We start from the raw sequence: 10,922 nt of genomic DNA, 5'->3' as shown, positions 1-10,922 counted from the left end.
CAGCTGGTGTTTTTTAGTTCCTCCTCATCATATGAACTAACCATTCATTGATCTAGGTACAAACCCGTGGCCCAGAATGGTAGAGGTGTGTCTGGGATGGGGGTCACCTGGTGTAAATCATTGCCAAAGACACTGCCGACCCTGCCTATTTGGGATGAGGTAAGCTCTGGAGTGCCCCGGTTCCGAGGCGTGACTGGCCCACACCAACCTCCACATTTGGACCTGGGTGGAGGTGTCTTTTGGCTGTTACAGTGGCAGGTGCAGGGAACTACTTGTTTAGAAGGCAAGGACCAGGGCAAAATGTTTTCAGTGTGTAGACCTGTCCTATCCAATGAAGAATTGTCCTGTCCGGAGTGCGAGTTGTGTCCCCACTGAGACACTGGAAAAGATAGTAAGACTTGTGCCTGCCTTCAGGCACTTGCAGTTTTAACAGAAAACAGCATATAAACAAATAGTTAAAATACAATTTTATAAGTCCCTTAAGGGGAACTGTTAGATACCTTTCCCCCACTTGCCCTACTACCCATGTAACCTTGTGTAAAGCATTTAATCTCACAAGCCGCAGTTTCTTTATCAATAAAACGAGCTGATATGCCTACATGACAGTATTGTGAAGATTAAGTGAGTTTATAGATATCTACGTACCTTGAACAGTCCAGCAGAGCCTGGCGTGTGGGAATGCTAAATAAACATAAGCCGCCACCGTCCCTTCACCGGCACAGAGATCCCACATCCCCTTTGACTACAGTTCAACAGGAATTTAGTAGCCAGTACTTGTACTTAGCGCTGTACCAAGCATCAGGGGGTATCCAGAGAAGGGTGTCCCCCTACCCCGAGTATACACACAGGACTTTACAGACCAGGTGAAGAGGTAAAATGTAAAACCATCATGTACTATGGTACAGAAGTGTACCATCTAGACAGTGAATGCTAGGGACAGTCAGAAGGGGGAAAGCTCAGTCCTTATCTGAGTTAGGGGAGAAGGCTTCAGGAAGATGTTTGAACTTGAGCTAAAGCTGAAGAGAGTAATGGAGGTTGACCTAGGCAGAGAGAAGCAGGGGGAGCATTTCTGGTTGGGGAAACTTTATGAGCAAGGCTACATAATTGTGGTGACAGAGAAACATAGTGTGGGGAGCACTGGAGTACTGAAGTCTCAGAAACCAGATGGCAGTTTGGACCAGAGCTTGAGGAATAAGGTGGGCTAGGCGTGCATGGGGTGCGTCATCCTCTCTGATGTAATCACTGAAACTCTGCGTAGATGCCTTCTGTGAGGCAAAGAGTGACTGGGGAGAAGAGCAGGTGTCTGAGAACTGAGCCACAGTTTGGGGGCAGACAGAGGAGAGATAGGGCGAGATCATGTGAGGAGGTCAGGAGAAAACCAGAGAATTTACCTTCAATATGTATATTTTTATTACCATATAATGTATTATTTGCTTCAAGGGTACAGGTCTGTGATTCATCAGTTTTAAACAATTCACAGCACTCACCATAGCATACACCCTCCCCAATATCCATCACCCAGCCTCCCCATCCCTTCCACCCTCCTCCCCTCCAGCAACCCTCAGTGTGTTTCCTGTGATTAAGAGTCTCTTATGGTTTGTCTCCCTCTCTGGTTTCATCTTGTTTCACTTTTCCCTCTCTCCCCCTATGATCTTTGTCTTGTTTCTCAAATTCCTCCTATCAATGAGATCATATGATAATTGTCTTTCTCTGATTGACTTATTTGCTCAGCATAATAGCCTCTGGTTCTATCAGTGTCATTGCAAATGGCAAGATTTCATTTTCTGATGGCTGGATAATATTCCATTGTATATACATATATACACCACATCTTCTTTGTCCATTCATTTGTTGGTGGACATCTGGACTCTTTCCATAGTTTGGCTATTGTGGACATTACTGCTATAAACATTGGGGTGCACGTGCCCCTTCAGATCACTACATTTGTATCTTTAGGGTAAATACTCAGTAGTGCAATTTTTGGGTCGTAGGGTAGCTCTATTTACAACTTTTTGAGGAACCTCCATACTGTTTTCCAGAGTGGGTGCACCAGCTTGCATTCCCACCTACAGTGTAGGAGGGTTACCCTTTCTCCCTATCCTCGCCAGCATCTGTCATTTCCTGACTGGTTAATTTTAGCCATTCTGACTGGTGTGACGTGGTGTCTCATTGTGGTTTTTTTTTTTTTTTTTAGAGATTTTATTTATTTGACGGAGAGATCACAAGTAGGCAGAGAGTCAGACAGAGAGAGAGAGGGGGAAGCAGGCTCCCTGCTTAGCAGAGAGCCCGATGCGGGGCTCGATCCCAGGAGCCTGAGATCATGACCTGAGTGGAAGGCAGCGGCTTAATCCACTGAGCCACCCAGGCGCCCCTCATTGTGGTTTTGATTTGTATTTCCCTGATACCAAGTGATGTTGAGCACTTTTTCACATGTTGGCCTTTTGAATGTCTTCTTTGCACATATGTCTGTTCATGTCTTCTGCCCATTTTTTGATTGGATTATTTGTTCTTTGGGTGTTGAGTTTGATAAATTCTTTATAGATTGGATACTAGCCCTTTATCTGATATGTCATATGCAAATATCTTCTCCCATTCTATCGGTTGTCTTTTGGTTTGGTTGACTGTTTTCTTTGCTGTGCAAAGCCTTCTGTCTTGATGAAGTTCCAATAGTTCATTTTTGCTTGCCTTTGGTGATGGAAAACCAGAGAATTTAAAGTAAGAGAGAATGGCCAATGCTTTGAAGAGCCCCAGGGAAATGCCATTGGATTTGTAGAGGAGGTTATTGGTTGACTGAAAAGACAATATTGATGGAACAGTGATAACTCAGAATTACTTTCAGAGGATTTCTGTGGGGGATGAGGTCATAGAAGGAGCACATGAAGATTACTCTTTCAAGACCTTTGGCAAAAAGAATCAAAGACCTGTGACTGTAGCTGAGGGGTCAGAGTTGGACAAAGCTTTCCTGTGCTTACTTTTTACAATCAGAGTGGTGTTGCTTGTTGGAGGACAGATAGATAGGCAGGAGGGAAAGGAGAAGGAAAGGGTAAATATGTGGAGGCAAAAGACATATCTGGAGGGCCATATTTACCCAAAGGTTAGGAGATGACTGAAGCCTGAGAGGAAATAAGGCCCTCCTGAGTTTGGAATGGTCCAGTCTGGTAGATTCCCACCAAACCCAGAGACCTTGCCCTGAGATTGGGAGCTGAATCCTCAAGCTAGGTTGTCTGTTTTCTCCACAAGCCGTCCCCTACATTGTCTTTGTAGAATGTTTCATCAGCAACATAGGAAGATTGACCTGGGAAGATGGCAGGTCTCTGTAAAAGCAAGAGATCTCAAGGAAAGGCAAGCTGTTGGGGGTGGATAGGAAGAAGAGGTCTTGAGGACCGTCTTCCGTGAAGACTGGAGGATGTTAGAGGGCGCAGTGGGAGGATGGGTGAATCAAAGCAGCGAACTTGCAAAACCACAGCAGGCCTGGCCTTAAATAGGATGTCAAAGTGAGAACCCAGGAACTTGACTCACCCACAGAGTGGATGCCCCAGAATTTTCCAAGTTGGTACTTCCCGAGAAACCAGGCAGTGCCCACACTGGGCATGACCATCAGGCTGTAACGGTGCCCACGCACAGTGATTCCTGGTGGGAAGGGACATGTTTGCATACACGCTTCCACAGTGGACCTCATCCCACCATATCAAGAAACCCATATCTTCTAATTGTGAACTGAACTGAGAGAAGGCTGATGGAATATATTACGTTTCATTGACTCTAAAACACCATCTATTGTAAGACACTGGAAAAATTTAGGTACCATTAAAAAGACAACATCTAATTAAACTTTAACACACTATTGGAAAACACATCTTGCTTTTAGAGATGTTAAAATGTGGGAAAAAATGTGCATCTTAGCATCTACTGAAATGTGAAGATGTTTCTACTTAGTGCTGACCTCACAGCGATACTTAGACGAAAAATATGGTAGAATTCCTCTAACTTTCCTCAGTGATTTGGAGATAGGAAATTCGATTTTTTTGGTCTCCAGCCTCTGCCCCGCTTAGAGGAGGATGGAAACCTGATTTACCCCCAGTGCCACAGGTCCTGAATTTTAACTAAAATTTTCATAAAACTTAGGATAGGTCATGATTTCTAAAAATCTTTGGATAATGTCTTGTATCCCAACAATAGCAGAGTAATGCTCAGGGCACTCTAAGTTACAATGATTGTTGCCATTTATTAAGTGCTACTCGCTGTGCTAAATCCTACGGATTAGGTATACATTAGGTACAGAAGTCCAGTAGCATCTAAGCTTTGTGACGGTGGTAAAGAGAGTATTTCCAGAACCTAATAAGTTGGGATGTCATAGGTACTCAGTGAATGTGTGTTGCCAAATGGAATATTCTATTTTGGGACACAGAATAGGTACACTAAACAGTAAGTCGGGTTTTAATACATGTTCTGTTCCAAGTTGAGATAACTGCACTCTAGTCCTAGTTTTCCTGTTTCCTTTTTCCTATTTATTACAATAAACGGATGTTGGATTTTTTTCAAATGTATTTTTTCCCCTGTCAGTTGACTTGGTCCTATGATTTTTCTTCTTTTGCCTGTTGATGTGGTGAATTACATTGCTTGATTTTCAAAAGTTGAACCGGCATCATACTCCTAGAATAAATATGACTTGGGAGTGTTAAAAAAAAAAAAAAAGATAAAATAGTACATATTATTTTGAAGACTTTATTTATTTATTTGACAGAGAGAGAGAGATCACAAGTAGGCAGAGAGAGGGGAGGAAGCAGGCTCCCTGCCAACCAGAGAGCCCGATGTGGGGCTCATCCCAGGACCCTGGGATCATGACCTGAGCCGAAGGCAGAGGCTTTAACCCACTGAGCCACCCAGGTGCTCTGGTACATATTATTTTGTATTGCTGCTCAAAAAGGGAAGTTTAGGGAAAAGACCGATGCAGGGACTAGAGAGGCTTTCATCTAGCTGGACTTAAAGGACAGGAGGTGAGGAGAAAGGTAGAAAGACAAGCTGGGCTTGTCATGTTCAAGGATGAGGAAGGGAACATATACTGGAAGTTGGCTTCACTGAGTTCCATAATAACGGTAGCAAGGACCCTGTCCTCAGGGCTTGAGGAGACGAAGTGGCTGCCTGGGTGGGTCCAAAGAGGCCTTACATACCAAGTGCCACTGCTTTTGGGACTAGTTAGTAGTTGATGTGGTTACTCCAAACTGAGATGAGTAAATGAAGTAATAGGGTAGCACGTCATGGAAGAGTTTAGATCTTGGAAGTGACCAATGAGTCCCAACCACTTTGTTATATATATATGGAAACAACAACCCAGAGAGGTCCTGTAATGTGTCTGAGATCACACAGGAAGGAGGGGAGGCAGAGCTAGATCCCAGGGCTTTTTTGAGTACTTTATTCACTATACCTGCTTTCCTCTCAAGATCTTAGAAGCAGCTCCACTTACAGCTCAGAAATGGAAGCCAGAGGAGATAGAGAAGGAGAGAGGGTCTACTCTCCTTCTCTACTACCCAGAGCTTGTTTAAATTAACACAGTACTTAGGATTGGGTTCCCAAGGAAAATCTGACTTATATTTCCCTTGTTTTGAGGTTTAATTTTTTTTTCCATGTTTCAGCTAGAAAACAGATACTAGTATATAATGTTGGATATCCTGAGTTTAATGAGATTTTACCATCAAAATATCAGATCACACTTGGAAAGAATCTTTGAGAGATTGGGTTCATTTTTAATAAATATAACCTAAGCCCTTAATGCTTAAGTTGATTCTATTTTGCATTATTCGTTTGTTTCATGAATTTATGCTTTGCCTGTTCAAGTAGATTCATTAAATCAAATAGGAGTAACTTTAAATACCACCGGTTTAACCCTATCCTGTTTGCTGTTCCTGAACTCAGGAGAGATGACATAACTTTCCTGATGAGACTAAGGAAAGCTTTTGAGGGCATTTCAACTTTTTCTACTTGCCCAATGGCCTACCACTCTGCTTGGTAGCTCCTTATTAAATATTCATACAGTTTTGTAGTTAGAACTTGAATAGGATTATGATTCAGGGAAATTGATTGGAGGGGCATGCTCATTTATAAAGGATACATAAAATACTATGAGAGCAAGTGGAAGGAATAAAAGTTAACTACCTCACAGAAGCTGAAAAAGTCTAGTTTTATAGGGTAGGATAGAAAAATAGCCAGAGGGGCACGGACATGAACAAATTTTGAAACATCACCGTGGTGTCATGATTAAAATTGGAACTATAATGCCCGGCACGGCCATGTGTGTACGGAGAAGACCTATAATCCAGAACAGGCCTTGACCCCTCATGGGAAGCACAGGCCAGGCCATGGATGCTGGGTTTGAATATGCAGCTGTCTCAGCCCTGGGGTCACACACCAGCCATGTCATTGCTTTGTGCCCCTGTTTCCTCATTTGTAAAATGAGAGCAATGATAACTTCCCTCAAGAGACTTGGTAAATATAACATCAGGTGAGTGTGTGTTTGGATAATAAAGCTTTTCATATAGAGGTTTTTTGGGGGGGGGGGCTGATTATAATAAAAATCTGCTTACTCAGCTGATAATTTATTCTTGGCGGACTATTTTATGAAAACTGTTTTTGCTCTCTTGATAATTCCACTTCTGTTGCCTAAAGATTAAGTAACAACAGTGCTGTCCCACCAGCAACACACCCCTCTGGGAGTAATGGGTATTTGGTAAGTGTTCAAAAATGATGCTTGAGTTGGTCCTAGAATTAAACTTCCCAGCCTAGCAGTATAGGAAAACGCAGACTTGGACATGGTGCACCTGACTCCTTGGCTCTTCCCAAGGCCCGGATAGGACCTAGAAAAAGGAAGGAGCAAATGAGAAGTTTTGAGCTGAGTTCCCGCTGGTGGAAACCCTCCCAGCAGGAACTGTGCTAGAGGCTACTTGCCAAAGTAGGTGGCAGTTCCAGAGCAAAAGCCACAGGGAAATTTTTTTCAGTTGCCTTTGAGATTTAGGACCTAAACGGGATCAATTCCTCTCTGAAGCTGGGTGGCCCTGAGTCTTGCAGGTGCTAAAGGTAAAGACTGGATGGGGGCTGGATGGCCTGGCTGGAGTGGTGGGAAGTGCGGGAAAACCAGGATTTCTGATTGCCCCGGTTGGGCCTGGGGAAGATGGGCAGTTTACAAAGACAGCCTGTACTTCAGCAGCATTTCCAGACCCACTGTCTTCCGCAGTCTCCAGGGATGGGGCCAGCAAAGAGACCTCAGATCAAAAGTGAAGAAAGAGTTTGCAGTGGATTAACAGAGTAATTGAGAACTGTTGGTATTGGAATATTCTCATTTTATAGCAAATGTTCTCTCCTCCACCTTTTTTTCCCACATTTTAAAAAAGATTTTATTTATTATAGAGAAATAGAGGATGTGCACGTGCATGAGTTGGATCTCCTCCACCTTTTACTCTTTGTCCTATCAGCGTTACCTGTAGCAATACTAGAAAATACAGCCCAAGAAAGGAAGAAAAATCAACATTTCCATCAGTCCAAAGTCAAGACTTTCTCATTTTCAGATACACGCACTGAAAGTATTTTCCCTTTTTAACTAAATCGCAGTTCGTTCGTAAACTCTTGTTATACGATTTTTTCATTTAACCACACACAGACAGCATTCCATGTTAAATAAAAATCTGTATCTCAGTGGCTATAATAGTATTTTGTCATACAGATATGCCATAATTTATTTAACCAGTTCCTTTTGGGGAGAAAGTTTGGCTGTTTCTGCTTAGGTTGTTCTGAATTTTTTTACACATTGGAGAACATCTGTGCCTATGCATCTTGCACATTTGTCCAACTACTGATGAATAATATCTTCCTAAAAGTAGACGTCTGGCTTAGAAGGTTTGAGTTTTCTTATTTTAAGAAGTAGAAAAAGTAGGGGCGCCTGGGTGGCTCAGTCAGTTAAGCATCTGCCTTTGGCTCAAGTCGTGATCCCAGGATCCCAGGATCCCAGGTTTGAGCCCTGTGCTGGGCTCCCTGCTCAGTGGGGAGCCTGCTTCTCCCTCTCCCTCTACCCTTTCCCCTGCTCGTGCTCTCTCTCTTTCTTGCACTCCCTCTCAAATAAAAATCTTTTTTTGAAGCAGTTATTTTTTTAAAGATTTTATTTATTTATTTGTCAGAGGGAGAGAGAAAGAGCACAAGCAGGGGAGTGGCAGGCAGAGGGAGAAGAAGGCTCCCCGCTGAGCGCTGAGCCCAGTGCTGGACTCAATCTCAGGACTCTGGGATCCTGACCCGAGTCGAAGACAGGCTCTTAACCAACTGAGCCACCCAGATGCTCCTAAATAAAGAAAATCTTAAAAAAACAAAATAACAGTATTACCAGTTATTACCTGCTGCCCTGCCCCTTGAGGTGCCATGTCTGCCAGTGTTCTCCCCTCTTCCCTTAGGAAGATGATGACTGTGTAAGTCAGAAAGCCATCAGGAGACAGGATAAAATAAGCCTTTTCCTTGGTTTCACGTGTGCTGCTATAAATGACCAGAATACTGCAGAATCGTTACTGTGCTTGACATCGCTAATTGGATGCTGAGGGATTATTCATTCTGCCAAATGGGGTTTTATAGATACCCTCACATGAAGATATGCAGATGTGCTTACGTACGAATTGCTCATGGTGGGTGCTTCAGAGCCGCTCTGCCTTACTGTTGGCTCCCCGGTGGCCGCCAACCCCCCCAGGTAGAATTCGGGTCACCGCTGGCTTGACTTGGCGTCAGACACGGTAGCTGTGGGTCGGTAGGCGCAGTTCACGGAGTTCTCCTCGCTCCTTGGGACGATATGGTAGGGTTGTTAGGAGGATTAAATACCCTGGTGTTTGTAAAGTGCTGAGAACCGTGCTTGACGCACTCCGTGAGGGCCTTATAAGTGTTGGTTAAAATACAGAGCTGTGAGAGTGGTTGGAGGGAGGCGGTTGGAGGGAGGCGAGGACAGGCTCACCAGCCCAGGGGACCTCCCAGAGAGAGGAACCATTCCAGACGCAGCAGGAAGGGCTCTTTACCAAAAGCTGTCATCTCCAAGGTCCAAGATTGTTCAAACTTTCACCAACAGAGACGTTTCTTAGCGTGACACTTGATTTTCAATAACTGGTGATACATTAATAGATTCTGGTGCGATGCACTTGATGGACAAGTGCGGGCTCAGCACTTTCAGTGCCTTCTGCCCCAGAGCCAGCTCCTGCCCTGATGCGGGTTTTCTTTTTTCGCTCTTTTCCCTTCTCTCTCTCTCTCTCTCTCTCTTTTTAAACATAGCGGCCTCTTTTTCTGCAACTATCATTTCCTTGGTTTCTTTCAAAGTGTGAGTGCTTGAGAGCTGTGAGCAGGGCTCCCAGTCCCTGTAAATCCCTCCAAGCTCTCCTTGTTGTGCTGGGCCCGCTGGGATCTGCATTCTGCTGGCTACAGGGTAAGGCCCCAAAGTGGGAGGGCTGGGTCCCTGGGCAGAGCCCTGGACAGCGGGGAGGAGGGGGGTGCTGCCGAAAGCCGGGTCCTAAGGCAGACAGAATAGACAAGTGCCACCCAATTCACAGCATGGCCTCTTAAATGAGAGCTGGATGCACCTTCAGAATTCTTCCCTAAAAAGCATCCCCCCAAAGCAAAGCGTAGTAAGGGTAGGCAAAGTGAGAGGCAATACTCTAGGATTAAAAAACTCCTGAAGTGAAACTGTGACTGTTTCTGGAGCAGGAGAGGAAGGCGGGAGAGGAAGGTGTAGATATGAGCAAAGCTGGACCTCACCCTGCAGCTCGTTCCCCAGGAGGATTCCAGCTCCGTCCTTTAGAACCGGCCCTGCTGTGATAGCCTGGGGGACTCGGGCAATTCATATGTAAATGTGGGAAAGCCTGGGGGAAATGCCTACCCTATTCAAGGGATTTGGGGGTTGCAGAGCATTCCAGAGCTCTGGGAAGATTCTGCTCTGCCTGTTACCCTGGGACCCACACGTCCTCCCCTGGGCTGCGGCCCTCGGGCCCCGCAGGTGCATCCCGGGGCGCCAGAGCCGTCGGCAGCAGGTGGGGCAGCCTGAGCAGCTGGGGACCTTGCCGGCAGGTCAGAGATTTTCCCCACCAAATCCAGAGCCAGTTTGCAGAGGAAGCCAGAAGTGAGTGGCTTTTTTCTGGGACCCTGCTTACAAGTGTGGCTTGTAGAGTTGAGGGAAGCTGCGGGGTTGCTGGACCCCCTCCTTACCCCACCGAGGAAGGAGCCTGATGACATACGCTAACCTGCGGGGTGGGGGTCCTGAGAGTGGCTGGAATGGGGACTTTGTGCAGGTGGTGGGACCGGGAAGGGGAACAAAAGGAAAAAAACAACCCCGCACGAACTGTTTGATCGGAGAGACTAAATTTGTGTAATCAGCTTTGGCTCCAGCCTCTAAATTCCTCTAGGGCCATCCCAGGAAGAAGGTGGGAGCTGGTCTGCACAGGGCCAGTGTGGGCTGGTACTGGCCTCAGCCTCCTCCATGTGCTTCCTCAGCTTTTATTGTTCTGAGAGAAAAGTGGAGTGTTCCAGTATCTGGACAGACAGAGCATTTTGACTTGGTGCATTTTACCTAAATCTGGTGCAGAGAACACATTCTGGCCCATGGTGGGAAAAGAACTAACTTGTGTCGAGTTATGGCCTTGTTTATTCCCTCAACAGCTTGGCAAAGCAGGCACAATTATCCTCATTTTACAGATGAGGACATTGAGGCCCAGAGGTCAAAGTGGCCTCTGCCGGGGTTGCCCAGATAGAGCAGGGAAGAGCAGGATTCCAAGCCTGTCCACACTGCTGCTCTCTGAGCGAGGAGGCCCCTCTCACTCCGTCGTCCCAGGCACTAAAATTTTACATCAGAACTTTTCCTTGGGCAATATGTGGAATAATGGAAAAAGGGTTTTACATTTGGAATCATTTCACGC

The 10,922-nt window shown here is 45.4% G+C and overlaps 1 protein-coding gene across 3 annotated transcripts in view; it reads left to right on the top strand.

Moving 5' to 3' along the window:
• Window positions 1–10,922, top strand: part of LOC123955119 (dynamin binding protein) — a 103,142-nt gene that overhangs the window by 65,855 nt on the left and 26,365 nt on the right. The gene's annotated exons all lie outside the window — the stretch shown is intronic.

The sequence above is a fragment of the Meles meles genome, chromosome 13 (assembly GCF_922984935.1).
Source record: "Meles meles chromosome 13, mMelMel3.1 paternal haplotype, whole genome shotgun sequence".
Lineage (NCBI taxonomy): Eukaryota > Metazoa > Chordata > Mammalia > Carnivora > Mustelidae > Meles > Meles meles.
The sequence above is the reverse complement of the archived record's forward strand: the minus strand, read 5'-3'. Positions and strand labels throughout refer to the sequence as shown.